The sequence below is a fragment of the Penaeus monodon genome, chromosome 23 (assembly GCF_015228065.2).
Source record: "Penaeus monodon isolate SGIC_2016 chromosome 23, NSTDA_Pmon_1, whole genome shotgun sequence".
Lineage (NCBI taxonomy): Eukaryota > Metazoa > Arthropoda > Malacostraca > Decapoda > Penaeidae > Penaeus > Penaeus monodon.
This window is the reverse complement of record NC_051408.1, coordinates 9427503-9427737: the sequence shown is the minus strand read 5'-3', so window position 1 is coordinate 9427737 and position 235 is coordinate 9427503.

Sequence of the window (235 nt, the reverse complement as noted above, 5' to 3'; positions counted from 1 at the left end):
TACAACGCTCGCCTACAACCGACCCAGTCTCACCGAAATCCATGAGCTTATATAATTATTCATATATGCATAAACATGATCCTAGGCTACTACTCCGTCACTTAATTCTGTTGGGAATCTCAATCACTAAGCCTCTTGTGGGTCGCATTTCCACACTCTGTTCTCGCGTGGTTTCTAAAATCTTTACTTTTCACACTGCAGGCCACAAACTGGGGACTACTCGCTGTCATCATCC